The sequence below is a fragment of the Phyllobates terribilis genome, unplaced genomic scaffold, assembly GCF_046119375.1.
Source record: "Phyllobates terribilis strain yellow unplaced genomic scaffold, ASM4611937v1 Scaffold_142__1_contigs__length_4687701, whole genome shotgun sequence".
NCBI classification, from domain to species: Eukaryota; Metazoa; Chordata; class Amphibia; order Anura; family Dendrobatidae; genus Phyllobates; species Phyllobates terribilis.
Genome location: NW_027362902.1, coordinates 2467865 through 2481199, shown reverse-complemented (window position 1 = coordinate 2481199; position 13335 = coordinate 2467865). Strand labels below are relative to the sequence as shown.

The 13335-nt window shown below is 44.9% G+C and overlaps 10 non-coding genes across 10 annotated transcripts; all 10 read right to left on the bottom strand.

Annotated features, from left to right (window-relative positions):
- Positions 1-563: 563 nt before the first annotated feature.
- Positions 564-754, bottom strand: LOC141205706 (U2 spliceosomal RNA). Its single transcript, XR_012276383.1, has one exon. It is a non-coding gene; the product is annotated as a U2 spliceosomal RNA (small nuclear RNA).
- Positions 755-1869: 1115 nt separating this feature from the next.
- LOC141205705 (U2 spliceosomal RNA) lies at positions 1870-2060 on the bottom strand. The gene has a single exon (XR_012276382.1). It is a non-coding gene; the product is annotated as a U2 spliceosomal RNA (small nuclear RNA).
- Positions 2061-3175: 1115 nt separating this feature from the next.
- On the bottom strand, positions 3176-3366 carry LOC141205703 (U2 spliceosomal RNA). Its single transcript, XR_012276380.1, has one exon. It is a non-coding gene; the product is annotated as a U2 spliceosomal RNA (small nuclear RNA).
- Positions 3367-4481: 1115 nt separating this feature from the next.
- LOC141205702 (U2 spliceosomal RNA) lies at positions 4482-4672 on the bottom strand. The gene has a single exon (XR_012276379.1). It is a non-coding gene; the product is annotated as a U2 spliceosomal RNA (small nuclear RNA).
- A 1115-nt stretch (positions 4673-5787) lies between these two features.
- Positions 5788-5978, bottom strand: LOC141205701 (U2 spliceosomal RNA). The gene has a single exon (XR_012276378.1). It is a non-coding gene; the product is annotated as a U2 spliceosomal RNA (small nuclear RNA).
- Positions 5979-7093: 1115 nt separating this feature from the next.
- LOC141205700 (U2 spliceosomal RNA) lies at positions 7094-7284 on the bottom strand. Its single transcript, XR_012276377.1, has one exon. It is a non-coding gene; the product is annotated as a U2 spliceosomal RNA (small nuclear RNA).
- A 1115-nt stretch (positions 7285-8399) lies between these two features.
- Positions 8400-8590, bottom strand: LOC141205699 (U2 spliceosomal RNA). The gene has a single exon (XR_012276376.1). It is a non-coding gene; the product is annotated as a U2 spliceosomal RNA (small nuclear RNA).
- Positions 8591-9708: 1118 nt separating this feature from the next.
- On the bottom strand, positions 9709-9899 carry LOC141205698 (U2 spliceosomal RNA). Its single transcript, XR_012276375.1, has one exon. It is a non-coding gene; the product is annotated as a U2 spliceosomal RNA (small nuclear RNA).
- Positions 9900-11017: 1118 nt separating this feature from the next.
- Positions 11018-11208, bottom strand: LOC141205697 (U2 spliceosomal RNA). Its single transcript, XR_012276374.1, has one exon. It is a non-coding gene; the product is annotated as a U2 spliceosomal RNA (small nuclear RNA).
- Positions 11209-12326: 1118 nt separating this feature from the next.
- LOC141205996 (U2 spliceosomal RNA) lies at positions 12327-12517 on the bottom strand. The gene has a single exon (XR_012276665.1). It is a non-coding gene; the product is annotated as a U2 spliceosomal RNA (small nuclear RNA).
- Between the last annotated feature and the right edge of the window lie 818 nt (positions 12518-13335).

Genomic DNA, 13335 nt, shown 5'->3' with positions numbered 1-13335 from the left:
TTGGGTTGGGTTCTCTTTTATAGTCTGCAGGCATTAAATGAAAGAAGTCAGTGTTCCAGCAGAAGGAGACAACGTTTCAGAAAAGGCATTGTAGCAAACCAAAAAAGAAATTTTAAGCGCAGCAGAGTAACCAGCGCACATACCTGTTAGCTCAGGTGAGTTTAAAAGGCTGCTGTTGATAACAAGGGCATTTGCTAAATAGATGGTGTGTGTGCAACAATATACTGAAAGGTCAATTATATTGTGCAGCTTATCTCACCACCTGTAGTTATTTAGGTGAAAGCTCCAAAATGCTTGCCTAATATGTCTGTTTATCCAAAAGGAAGTAAAAAGGGAGAGCTAGAAAGATAGCATTGCATCACATTACATGGCAATGCAATGCACAGTTGCTGAAGTTGAACCAAAATGAGCTTGTAATCTGGCTTCTGCAACTTTGAACATGAAAAATCCAATGAGGAGAAGAAAAGCAAAGCCAAAGAGTCCATCCCAAAATCCGACAAACAAGCAAAATGAACAAAAAACATTGAATTCAATTCTTTCTGATTTTAGAAACTGCATTAAAGAAGGGGTGCACCGGTCCTGGAGATACTGCAATACCAGGTCAATGCGTGGAGTGGACAGAGCAAGCTCTTTTTCCATCTCCCTGTTCTAAAAATCCATTTAATATATGGTCCCCAGATAGGGGACGTATCAGATATTAAACTGATAAGAACAGATACTACACTTGATCTTAGCCAAAAGGCCGAGAAGCGATAACCAGAATTGGTTTCAAACTACGGAGCCACCCAAGGATCCTGAAAAGTCCATTTGTGGAGATGAGCTCCTGGACTCCCGTTAAGAAGACATGTTGTCAACCTCTAGATCCCTTACATGCCTGCACTTTTCGGCTTGCTGCTGCTGCAATCCACGCGTTTTAGATCTGCATAACTCCACCTCTTTAAACACAGCACCTTCACCCCCTGCTGTTCCCACCCGCCTCAACACCGTTGGAAGGGAGGAGAACCAATTAAGGCGGGGGGTGGGGTGGAACGAGCAGCTGTCTACCCTTAGCAGGAGGGCTCCTGATTACATACCTCTCCTGCTGCTGCTGCTGCTGGCTGTCCAGCAGCAGACTGAAGGTGGCTGCTGCTGTGCACAGGTATATAAAGGCTCAGAGCCTATTATGACACGCGCAGCCAGCGTTCCATTGCCACATTCCATCTACTGCAGGCAGGATACCTGGCTGGCTGAATGTCGCTGAGAAGCTCACAGAGACCGCCATAAGCAACAGTTTAACAGAATGCCACAGACTAATCAACCAAACTTTTTGGGTTGGGTTCTCTTTTATAGTCTGCAGGCATTAAATGAAAGAAGTCAGTGTTCCAGCAGAAGGAGACAACGTTTCAGAAAAGGCATTGTAGCAAACCAAAAAAGAAATTTTAAGCGCAGCAGAGTAACCAGCGCACATACCTGTTAGCTCAGGTGAGTTTAAAAGGCTGCTGTTGATAACAAGGGCATTTGCTAAATAGATGGTGTGTGTGCAACAATATACTGAAAGGTCAATTATATTGTGCAGCTTATCTCACCACCTGTAGTTATTTAGGTGAAAGCTCCAAAATGCTTGCCTAATATGTCTGTTTATCCAAAAGGAAGTAAAAAGGGAGAGCTAGAAAGATAGCATTGCATCACATTACATGGCAATGCAATGCACAGTTGCTGAAGTTGAACCAAAATGAGCTTGTAATCTGGCTTCTGCAACTTTGAACATGAAAAATCCAATGAGGAGAAGAAAAGCAAAGCCAAAGAGTCCATCCCAAAATCCGACAAACAAGCAAAATGAACAAAAAACATTGAATTCAATTCTTTCTGATTTTAGAAACTGCATTAAAGAAGGGGTGCACCGGTCCTGGAGATACTGCAATACCAGGTCAATGCGTGGAGTGGACAGAGCAAGCTCTTTTTCCATCTCCCTGTTCTAAAAATCCATTTAATATATGGTCCCCAGATAGGGGACGTATCAGATATTAAACTGATAAGAACAGATACTACACTTGATCTTAGCCAAAAGGCCGAGAAGCGATAACCAGAATTGGTTTCAAACTACGGAGCCACCCAAGGATCCTGAAAAGTCCATTTGTGGAGATGAGCTCCTGGACTCCCGTTAAGAAGACATGTTGTCAACCTCTAGATCCCTTACATGCCTGCACTTTTCGGCTTGCTGCTGCTGCAATCCACGCGTTTTAGATCTGCATAACTCCACCTCTTTAAACACAGCACCTTCACCCCCTGCTGTTCCCACCCGCCTCAACACCGTTGGAAGGGAGGAGAACCAATTAAGGCGGGGGGTGGGGTGGAACGAGCAGCTGTCTACCCTTAGCAGGAGGGCTCCTGATTACATACCTCTCCTGCTGCTGCTGCTGCTGGCTGTCCAGCAGCAGACTGAAGGTGGCTGCTGCTGTGCACAGGTATATAAAGGCTCAGAGCCTATTATGACACGCACAGCCAGCGTTCCATTGCCACATTCCATCTACTGCAGGCAGGATACCTGGCTGGCTGAATGTCGCTGAGAAGCTCACAGAGACCGCCATAAGCAACAGTTTAACAGAATGCCACAGACTAATCAACCAAACTTTTTGGGTTGGGTTCTCTTTTATAGTCTGCAGGCATTAAATGAAAGAAGTCAGTGTTCCAGCAGAAGGAGACAACGTTTCAGAAAAGGCATTGTAGCAAACCAAAAAAGAAATTTTAAGCGCAGCAGAGTAACCAGCGCACATACCTGTTAGCTCAGGTGAGTTTAAAAGGCTGCTGTTGATAACAAGGGCATTTGCTAAATAGATGGTGTGTGCGCAACAATATACTGAAAGGTCAATTATATTGTGCAGCTTATCTCACCACCTGTAGTTATTTAGGTGAAAGCTCCAAAATGCTTGCCTAATATGTCTGTTTATCCAAAAGGAAGTAAAAAGGGAGAGCTAGAAAGATAGCATTGCATCACATTACATGGCAATGCAATGCACAGTTGCTGAAGTTGAACCAAAATGAGCTTGTAATCTGGCTTCTGCAACTTTGAACATGAAAAATCCAATGAGGAGAAGAAAAGCAAAGCCAAAGAGTCCATCCCAAAATCCGACAAACAAGCAAAATGAACAAAAAACATTGAATTCAATTCTTTCTGATTTTAGAAACTGCATTAAAGAAGGGGTGCACCGGTCCTGGAGATACTGCAATACCAGGTCAATGCGTGGAGTGGACAGAGCAAGCTCTTTTTCCATCTCCCTGTTCTAAAAATCCATTTAATATATGGTCCCCAGATAGGGGACGTATCAGATATTAAACTGATAAGAACAGATACTACACTTGATCTTAGCCAAAAGGCCGAGAAGCGATAACCAGAATTGGTTTCAAACTACGGAGCCACCCAAGGATCCTGAAAAGTCCATTTGTGGAGATGAGCTCCTGGACTCCCGTTAAGAAGACATGTTGTCAACCTCTAGATCCCTTACATGCCTGCACTTTTCGGCTTGCTGCTGCTGCAATCCACGCGTTTTAGATCTGCATAACTCCACCTCTTTAAACACAGCACCTTCACCCCCTGCTGTTCCCACCCGCCTCAACACCGTTGGAAGGGAGGAGAACCAATTAAGGCGGGGGGTGGGGTGGAACGAGCAGCTGTCTACCCTTAGCAGGAGGGCTCCTGATTACATACCTCTCCTGCTGCTGCTGCTGCTGGCTGTCCAGCAGCAGACTGAAGGTGGCTGCTGCTGTGCACAGGTATATAAAGGCTCAGAGCCTATTATGACACGCGCAGCCAGCGTTCCATTGCCACATTCCATCTACTGCAGGCAGGATACCTGGCTGGCTGAATGTCGCTGAGAAGCTCACAGAGACCGCCATAAGCAACAGTTTAACAGAATGCCACAGACTAATCAACCAAACTTTTTGGGTTGGGTTCTCTTTTATAGTCTGCAGGCATTAAATGAAAGAAGTCAGTGTTCCAGCAGAAGGAGACAACGTTTCAGAAAAGGCATTGTAGCAAACCAAAAAAGAAATTTTAAGCGCAGCAGAGTAACCAGCGCACATACCTGTTAGCTCAGGTGAGTTTAAAAGGCTGCTGTTGATAACAAGGGCATTTGCTAAATAGATGGTGTGTGTGCAACAATATACTGAAAGGTCAATTATATTGTGCAGCTTATCTCACCACCTGTAGTTATTTAGGTGAAAGCTCCAAAATGCTTGCCTAATATGTCTGTTTATCCAAAAGGAAGTAAAAAGGGAGAGCTAGAAAGATAGCATTGCATCACATTACATGGCAATGCAATGCACAGTTGCTGAAGTTGAACCAAAATGAGCTTGTAATCTGGCTTCTGCAACTTTGAACATGAAAAATCCAATGAGGAGAAGAAAAGCAAAGCCAAAGAGTCCATCCCAAAATCCGACAAACAAGCAAAATGAACAAAAAACATTGAATTCAATTCTTTCTGATTTTAGAAACTGCATTAAAGAAGGGGTGCACCGGTCCTGGAGATACTGCAATACCAGGTCAATGCGTGGAGTGGACAGAGCAAGCTCTTTTTCCATCTCCCTGTTCTAAAAATCCATTTAATATATGGTCCCCAGATAGGGGACGTATCAGATATTAAACTGATAAGAACAGATACTACACTTGATCTTAGCCAAAAGGCCGAGAAGCGATAACCAGAATTGGTTTCAAACTACGGAGCCACCCAAGGATCCTGAAAAGTCCATTTGTGGAGATGAGCTCCTGGACTCCCGTTAAGAAGACATGTTGTCAACCTCTAGATCCCTTACATGCCTGCACTTTTCGGCTTGCTGCTGCTGCAATCCACGCGTTTTAGATCTGCATAACTCCACCTCTTTAAACACAGCACCTTCACCCCCTGCTGTTCCCACCCGCCTCAACACCGTTGGAAGGGAGGAGAACCAATTAAGGCGGGGGGTGGGGTGGAACGAGCAGCTGTCTACCCTTAGCAGGAGGGCTCCTGATTACATACCTCTCCTGCTGCTGCTGCTGCTGGCTGTCCAGCAGCAGACTGAAGGTGGCTGCTGCTGTGCACAGGTATATAAAGGCTCAGAGCCTATTATGACACGCGCAGCCAGCGTTCCATTGCCACATTCCATCTACTGCAGGCAGGATACCTGGCTGGCTGAATGTCGCTGAGAAGCTCACAGAGACCGCCATAAGCAACAGTTTAACAGAATGCCACAGACTAATCAACCAAACTTTTTGGGTTGGGTTCTCTTTTATAGTCTGCAGGCATTAAATGAAAGAAGTCAGTGTTCCAGCAGAAGGAGACAACGTTTCAGAAAAGGCATTGTAGCAAACCAAAAAAGAAATTTTAAGCGCAGCAGAGTAACCAGCGCACATACCTGTTAGCTCAGGTGAGTTTAAAAGGCTGCTGTTGATAACAAGGGCATTTGCTAAATAGATGGTGTGTGTGCAACAATATACTGAAAGGTCAATTATATTGTGCAGCTTATCTCACCACCTGTAGTTATTTAGGTGAAAGCTCCAAAATGCTTGCCTAATATGTCTGTTTATCCAAAAGGAAGTAAAAAGGGAGAGCTAGAAAGATAGCATTGCATCACATTACATGGCAATGCAATGCACAGTTGCTGAAGTTGAACCAAAATGAGCTTGTAATCTGGCTTCTGCAACTTTGAACATGAAAAATCCAATGAGGAGAAGAAAAGCAAAGCCAAAGAGTCCATCCCAAAATCCGACAAACAAGCAAAATGAACAAAAAACATTGAATTCAATTCTTTCTGATTTTAGAAACTGCATTAAAGAAGGGGTGCACCGGTCCTGGAGATACTGCAATACCAGGTCAATGCGTGGAGTGGACAGAGCAAGCTCTTTTTCCATCTCCCTGTTCTAAAAATCCATTTAATATATGGTCCCCAGATAGGGGACGTATCAGATATTAAACTGATAAGAACAGATACTACACTTGATCTTAGCCAAAAGGCCGAGAAGCGATAACCAGAATTGGTTTCAAACTACGGAGCCACCCAAGGATCCTGAAAAGTCCATTTGTGGAGATGAGCTCCTGGACTCCCGTTAAGAAGACATGTTGTCAACCTCTAGATCCCTTACATGCCTGCACTTTTCGGCTTGCTGCTGCTGCAATCCACGCGTTTTAGATCTGCATAACTCCACCTCTTTAAACACAGCACCTTCACCCCCTGCTGTTCCCACCCGCCTCAACACCGTTGGAAGGGAGGAGAACCAATTAAGGCGGGGGGTGGGGTGGAACGAGCAGCTGTCTACCCTTAGCAGGAGGGCTCCTGATTACATACCTCTCCTGCTGCTGCTGCTGCTGGCTGTCCAGCAGCAGACTGAAGGTGGCTGCTGCTGTGCACAGGTATATAAAGGCTCAGAGCCTATTATGACACGCGCAGCCAGCGTTCCATTGCCACATTCCATCTACTGCAGGCAGGATACCTGGCTGGCTGAATGTCGCTGAGAAGCTCACAGAGACCGCCATAAGCAACAGTTTAACAGAATGCCACAGACTAATCAACCAAACTTTTTGGGTTGGGTTCTCTTTTATAGTCTGCAGGCATTAAATGAAAGAAGTCAGTGTTCCAGCAGAAGGAGACAACGTTTCAGAAAAGGCATTGTAGCAAACCAAAAAAGAAATTTTAAGCGCAGCAGAGTAACCAGCGCACATACCTGTTAGCTCAGGTGAGTTTAAAAGGCTGCTGTTGATAACAAGGGCATTTGCTAAATAGATGGTGTGTGTGCAACAATATACTGAAAGGTCAATTATATTGTGCAGCTTATCTCACCACCTGTAGTTATTTAGGTGAAAGCTCCAAAATGCTTGCCTAATATGTCTGTTTATCCAAAAGGAAGTAAAAAGGGAGAGCTAGAAAGATAGCATTGCATCACATTACATGGCAATGCAATGCACAGTTGCTGAAGTTGAACCAAAATGAGCTTGTAATCTGGCTTCTGCAACTTTGAACATGAAAAATCCAATGAGGAGAAGAAAAGCAAAGCCAAAGAGTCCATCCCAAAATCCGACAAACAAGCAAAATGAACAAAAAACATTGAATTCAATTCTTTCTGATTTTAGAAACTGCATTAAAGAAGGGGTGCACCGGTCCTGGAGATACTGCAATACCAGGTCAATGCGTGGAGTGGACAGAGCAAGCTCTTTTTCCATCTCCCTGTTCTAAAAATCCATTTAATATATGGTCCCCAGATAGGGGACGTATCAGATATTAAACTGATAAGAACAGATACTACACTTGATCTTAGCCAAAAGGCCGAGAAGCGATAACCAGAATTGGTTTCAAACTACGGAGCCACCCAAGGATCCTGAAAAGTCCATTTGTGGAGATGAGCTCCTGGACTCCCGTTAAGAAGACATGTTGTCAACCTCTAGATCCCTTACATGCCTGCACTTTTCGGCTTGCTGCTGCTGCAATCCACGCGTTTTAGATCTGCATAACTCCACCTCTTTAAACACAGCACCTTCACCCCCTGCTGTTCCCACCCGCCTCAACACCGTTGGAAGGGAGGAGAACCAATTAAGGCGGGGGGTGGGGTGGAACGAGCAGCTGTCTACCCTTAGCAGGAGGGCTCCTGATTACATACCTCTCCTGCTGCTGCTGCTGCTGGCTGTCCAGCAGCAGACTGAAGGTGGCTGCTGCTGTGCACAGGTATATAAAGGCTCAGAGCCTATTATGACACGCGCAGCCAGCGTTCCATTGCCACATTCCATCTACTGCAGGCAGGATACCTGGCTGGCTGAATGTCGCTAAGAAGCTCACAGAGACCGCCATAAGCAACAGTTTAACAGAATGCCACAGACTAATCAACCAAACTTTTTGGGTTGGGTTCTCTTTTATAGTCTGCAGGCATTAAATGAAAGAAGTCAGTGTTCCAGCAGAAGGAGACAACGTTTCAGAAAAGGCATTGTAGCAAACCAAAAAAGAAATTTTAAGCGCAGCAGAGTAACCAGCGCACATACCTGTTAGCTCAGGTGAGTTTAAAAGGCTGCTGTTGATAACAAGGGCATTTGCTAAATAGATGGTGTGTGTGCAACAATATACTGAAAGGTCAATTATATTGTGCAGCTTATCTCACCACCTGTAGTTATTTAGGTGAAAGCTCCAAAATGCTTGCCTAATATGTCTGTTTATCCAAAAGGAAGTAAAAAGGGAGAGCTAGAAAGATAGCATTGCATCACATTACATGGCAATGCAATGCACAGTTGCTGAAGTTGAACCAAAATGAGCTTGTAATCTGGCTTCTGCAACTTTGAACATGAAAAATCCAATGAGGAGAAGAAAAGCAAAGCCAAAGAGTCCATCCCAAAATCCGACAAACAAGCAAAATGAACAAAAAACATTGAATTCAATTCTTTCTGATTTTAGAAACTGCATTAAAGAAGGGGTGCACCGGTCCTGGAGATACTGCAATACCAGGTCAATGCGTGGAGTGGACAGAGCAAGCTCTTTTTCCATCTCCCTGTTCTAAAAATCCATTTAATATATGGTCCCCAGATAGGGGACGTATCAGATATTAAACTGATAAGAACAGATACTACACTTGATCTTAGCCAAAAGGCCGAGAAGCGATAACCAGAATTGGTTTCAAACTACGGAGCCACCCAAGGATCCTGAAAAGTCCATTTGTGGAGATGAGCTCCTGGACTCCCGTTAAGAAGACATGTTGTCAACCTCTAGATCCCTTACATGCCTGCACTTTTCGGCTTGCTGCTGCTGCAATCCACGCGTTTTAGATCTGCATAACTCCACCTCTTTAAACACAGCACCTTCACCCCCTGCTGTTCCCACCCGCCTCAACACCGTTGGAAGGGAGGAGAACCAATTAAGGCGGGGGGTGGGGTGGAACGAGCAGCTGTCTACCCTTAGCAGGAGGGCTCCTGATTACATACCTCTCCTGCTGCTGCTGCTGCTGCTGGCTGTCCAGCAGCAGACTGAAGGTGGCTGCTGCTGTGCACAGGTATATAAAGGCTCAGAGCCTATTATGACACGCGCAGCCAGCGTTCCATTGCCACATTCCATCTACTGCAGGCAGGATACCTGGCTGGCTGAATGTCGCTGAGAAGCTCACAGAGACCGCCATAAGCAACAGTTTAACAGAATGCCACAGACTAATCAACCAAACTTTTTGGGTTGGGTTCTCTTTTATAGTCTGCAGGCATTAAATGAAAGAAGTCAGTGTTCCAGCAGAAGGAGACAACGTTTCAGAAAAGGCATTGTAGCAAACCAAAAAAGAAATTTTAAGCGCAGCAGAGTAACCAGCGCACATACCTGTTAGCTCAGGTGAGTTTAAAAGGCTGCTGTTGATAACAAGGGCATTTGCTAAATAGATGGTGTGTGTGCAACAATATACTGAAAGGTCAATTATATTGTGCAGCTTATCTCACCACCTGTAGTTATTTAGGTGAAAGCTCCAAAATGCTTGCCTAATATGTCTGTTTATCCAAAAGGAAGTAAAAAGGGAGAGCTAGAAAGATAGCATTGCATCACATTACATGGCAATGCAATGCACAGTTGCTGAAGTTGAACCAAAATGAGCTTGTAATCTGGCTTCTGCAACTTTGAACATGAAAAATCCAATGAGGAGAAGAAAAGCAAAGCCAAAGAGTCCATCCCAAAATCCGACAAACAAGCAAAATGAACAAAAAACATTGAATTCAATTCTTTCTGATTTTAGAAACTGCATTAAAGAAGGGGTGCACCGGTCCTGGAGATACTGCAATACCAGGTCAATGCGTGGAGTGGACAGAGCAAGCTCTTTTTCCATCTCCCTGTTCTAAAAATCCATTTAATATATGGTCCCCAGATAGGGGACGTATCAGATATTAAACTGATAAGAACAGATACTACACTTGATCTTAGCCAAAAGGCCGAGAAGCGATAACCAGAATTGGTTTCAAACTACGGAGCCACCCAAGGATCCTGAAAAGTCCATTGGTGGAGATGAGCTCCTGGACTCCCGTTAAGAAGACATGTTGTCAACCTCTAGATCCCTTACATGCCTGCACTTTTCGGCTTGCTGCTGCTGCAATCCACGCGTTTTAGATCTGCATAACTCCACCTCTTTAAACACAGCACCTTCACCCCCTGCTGTTCCCACCCGCCTCAACACCGTTGGAAGGGAGGAGAACCAATTAAGGCGGGGGGTGGGGTGGAACGAGCAGCTGTCTACCCTTAGCAGGAGGGCTCCTGATTACATACCTCTCCTGCTGCTGCTGCTGCTGCTGGCTGTCCAGCAGCAGACTGAAGGTGGCTGCTGCTGTGCACAGGTATATAAAGGCTCAGAGCCTATTATGACACGCGCAGCCAGCGTTCCATTGCCACATTCCATCTACTGCAGGCAGGATACCTGGCTGGCTGAATGTCGCTGAGAAGCTCACAGAGACCGCCATAAGCAACAGTTTAACAGAATGCCACAGACTAATCAACCAAACTTTTTGGGTTGGGTTCTCTTTTATAGTCTGCAGGCATTAAATGAAAGAAGTCAGTGTTCCAGCAGAAGGAGACAACGTTTCAGAAAAGGCATTGTAGCAAACCAAAAAAGAAATTTTAAGCGCAGCAGAGTAACCAGCGCACATACCTGTTAGCTCAGGTGAGTTTAAAAGGCTGCTGTTGATAACAAGGGCATTTGCTAAATAGATGGTGTGTGTGCAACAATATACTGAAAGGTCAATTATATTGTGCAGCTTATCTCACCACCTGTAGTTATTTAGGTGAAAGCTCCAAAATGCTTGCCTAATATGTCTGTTTATCCAAAAGGAAGTAAAAAGGGAGAGCTAGAAAGATAGCATTGCATCACATTACATGGCAATGCAATGCACAGTTGCTGAAGTTGAACCAAAATGAGCTTGTAATCTGGCTTCTGCAACTTTGAACATGAAAAATCCAATGAGGAGAAGAAAAGCAAAGCCAAAGAGTCCATCCCAAAATCCGACAAACAAGCAAAATGAACAAAAAACATTGAATTCAATTCTTTCTGATTTTAGAAACTGCATTAAAGAAGGGGTGCACCGGTCCTGGAGATACTGCAATACCAGGTCAATGCGTGGAGTGGACAGAGCAAGCTCTTTTTCCATCTCCCTGTTCTAAAAATCCATTTAATATATGGTCCCCAGATAGGGGACGTATCAGATATTAAACTGATAAGAACAGATACTACACTTGATCTTAGCCAAAAGGCCGAGAAGCGATAACCAGAATTGGTTTCAAACTACGGAGCCACCCAAGGATCCTGAAAAGTCCATTTGTGGAGATGAGCTCCTGGACTCCCGTTAAGAAGACATGTTGTCAACCTCTAGATCCCTTACATGCCTGCACTTTTCGGCTTGCTGCTGCTGCAATCCACGCGTTTTAGATCTGCATAACTCCACCTCTTTAAACACAGCACCTTCACCCCCTGCTGTTCCCACCCGCCTCAACACCGTTGGAAGGGAGGAGAACCAATTAAGGCGGGGGGTGGGGTGGAACGAGCAGCTGTCTACCCTTAGCAGGAGGGCTCCTGTTTACATACCTCTCCTGCTGCTGCTGCTGCTGCTGGCTGTCCAGCAGCAGACTGAAGGTGGCTGCTGCTGTGCACAGGTATATAAAGGCTCAGAGCCTATTATGACACGCGCAGCCAGCGTTCCATTGCCACATTCCATCTACTGCAGGCAGGATACCTGGCTGGCTGAATGTCGCTGAGAAGCTCACAGAGACCGCCATAAGCAACAGTTTAACAGAATGCCACAGACTAATCAACCAAACTTTTTGGGTTGGGTTCTCTGTTATAGTCTGCAGGCATTAAATGAAAGAAGTCAGTGTTCCAGCAGAAGGAGACAACGTTTCAGAAAAGGCATTGTAGCAAACCAAAAAAGAAATTTTAAGCGCAGCAGAGTAACCAGCGCACATACCTGTTAGCTCAGGTGAGTTTAAAAGGCTGCTGTTGATAACAAGGGCATTTGCTAAATAGATGGTGTGTGTGCAACAATATACTGAAAGGTCAATTATATTGTGCAGCTTATCTCACCACCTGTAGTTATTTAGGTGAAAGCTCCAAAATGCTTGCCTAATATGTCTGTTTATCCAAAAGGAAGTAAAAAGGGAGAGCTAGAAAGATAGCATTGCATCACATTACATGGCAATGCAATGCACAGTTGCTGAAGTTGAACCAAAATGAGCTTGTAATCTGGCTTCTGCAACTTTGAACATGAAAAATCCAATGAGGAGAAGAAAAGCAAAGCCAAAGAGTCCATCCCAAAATCCGACAAACAAGCAAAATGAACAAAAAACATTGAATTCAATTCTTTCTGATTTTAGAAACTGCATTAAAGAAGGGGTGCACCGGTCCTGGAGATACTGCAATACCAGGTCAATGCATGGAGTGGACAGAGCAAGCTCTTTTTCCATCTCCCTGTTCTAAAAATCCATTTAATATATGGTCCCCAGATAGGGGACGTATCAGATATTAAACTGATAAGAACAGATACTACACTTGATCTTAGCCAAAAGGCCGAGAAGCGATAACCAGAATTGGTTTCAAACTACGGAGCCACCCAAGGATCCTGAAAAGTCCATTTGTGGAGATGAGCTCCTGGACTCCCGTTAAGAAGACATGTTGTCAACCTCTAGATCCCTTACATGCCTGCACTTTTCGGCTTGCTGCTGCTGCAATCCACGCGTTTTAGATCTGCATAACTCCACCTCTTTAAACACAGCACCTTCACCCCCTGCTGTTCCCACCCGCCTCAACACCGTTGGAAGGGAGGAGAACCAATTAAGGCGGGGGGTGGGGTGGAACGAGCAGCTGTCTACCCTTAGCAGGAGGGCTCCTGATTACATACCTCTCCTGCTGCTGCTGCTGCTGGCTGTCCAGCAGCAGACTGAAGGTGGCTGCTGCTGTGCACAGGTATATAAAGGCTCAGAGCCTATTATGACACGCGCAGCCAGCGTTCCATTGCCACATTCCATCTACTGCAGGCAGGATACCTGGCTGGCTGAATGTCGCTGAGAAGCTCACAGAGACCGCCATAAGCAACAGTTTAACAGAATGCCACAGACTAATCAACCAAACTTTTTGGGTTGGGTTCTCTTTTATAGTCTGCAGGCATTAAATGAAAGAAGTCAGTGTTCCAGCAGAAGGAGACAACGTTTCAGAAAAGGCATTGTAGCAAACCAAAAAAGAAATTTTAAGCGCAGCAGAGTAACCAGCGCACATACCTGTTAGCTCAGGTGAGTTTAAAAGGCTGCTGTTGATAACAAGGGCATTTGCTAAATAGATGGTGTGTGTGCAACAATATACTGAAAGGTCAATTATATTGTGCAGCTTATCTCACCACCTGT